The following is a 1718-nucleotide window of genomic DNA, read 5'->3' on the forward strand; positions in this document are numbered from 1 at the left end:
CATCTCCTACACATATGAATGATTTAGTAATTTGAAATAATTACTTGGTTTGTTCAATGTCTTTAGGGCAAGATTTTAAAATACATATATATATAAAATTTGATATTCTTATATTCCATGGTAAATTATGTCTTTTTAAGAAAAATTCTTCCTGTTAAGTTCGAAGACTAATATTGGAGATGGGAATAACGGACCTTAAATTGATGTTTGCTTCTTGGTGTAACTTTACCTGCAACATTCTACTCAACACCTCTTTCTTAGTGTTGACTGTCTTATGATATTATTTCTTATGGATTTTTAAATTAGATGAGTTGGAATTTAACATACCTTCAGAATTCTGAATCTGGCCAGAGATTCAAAAAATCAAAATACCATAGGGACTTTCAGATGAACAATCCAGTATTGTTCAGAAATGTTAAATTACAGGACTTCCTTAAAGATTTTTCCTGGTGTAAGAATACTTTAAAGTGCATACAATGTTCAATGCTTGCCATTTTTAATAGAATGGCTGATATGTATCACTTCTTAAGGAAACTATCACTTATTTATAGTTCTTTCTAAATATTTTCTATATGGGTCATTAATGTTTCCACTTTGAAATGGACAAAAATATTTTCCAGAACTGGGTTATTCTCATGACATAGAGATTTTAAAATCATTCATCTCATAAAATATTGTTTATTTCATAAAGCAAGATGTAGCTAAAAGGTGCAATGTTACTCTGAAGCTTTAAGGATAATTTCCCAAGCAATCCAGGCAGTCGCTTGCTCCAAAATCTCCCTAGGGGTAAAGAAGTTTTATTTCCATTACCAGCTCTTTTGTTAACCAACTTTATTGTGTTACCTTAGGCAAATTATTTGACCTCTTTGGGTTTACTTTCTGTATGTGAAAACCAAGAGAGTTTGGTTAGATGATTTCTAAAATCATCTTCAATTCTAAATTTCTGTGACTCTTTGGTAACAGATTTAAAATTTTATTATCTGAAGAGAGTAGTAAGAGAAGTACTTCCTTTTATTTGCAAATTCACCTGCAACAATCTTTTGCTAGATTGTATGGAGATAAGAGCCAGCAGCTGGGACCACAGAATGGCGGTAATTCACTTCTGCTAGCTCCTTCCTTATTTAGCCTTTTCTTACACATATTTTGCAAACACAAAATATTGCATATGCACAGCATTGCTGTGCTGAATAGTACAGACTCTGGTACAAATGTGGAGTAGAGGACAGATTGGAGATCAGGCGATAGTTCTTTTTTCCCTTCCAGAATTTTTAAATGCATTAAGGCTAGTTCACGCTACTGTCTCACATGGGAGCGACATTAGGACAAATGTGTTCCTTTGAGAGACATTGCTGGTTCTGTATTTCTGTGTTTCATCCTGCAATCCTATCTCTCTACCCCTCAAGTTTTACCATGTCCAATTATTTTCTAAGACATTGTAAAGGATTCAATACATTAATGACAATAGGCTTTCTCCTTGGAGCAGTGGCTCATTTGTTTTCAAATAAATTACTGGAGAAAATTTATTCAATTCAAAGGAGCAGTATTTCTTATGAACTTTCTGGAAAATATTCCTCAAAATGCTCCAACTTAGACATCCACTTACTGCTGGCTTAATGATCAAAAGGATCTGGAGAGCACAAAGCATTTTGAAGTTGAAGTGATTTAAATGCTTGTTCTGCCATATCCCTTGTTCTTGAATGTGTTCACTCACTTGCTGA

This window comes from Diceros bicornis, unplaced genomic scaffold (genome assembly GCF_020826845.1).
Source record: "Diceros bicornis minor isolate mBicDic1 unplaced genomic scaffold, mDicBic1.mat.cur scaffold_55_ctg1, whole genome shotgun sequence".
Classification (NCBI taxonomy): Eukaryota; Metazoa; Chordata; class Mammalia; order Perissodactyla; family Rhinocerotidae; genus Diceros; species Diceros bicornis.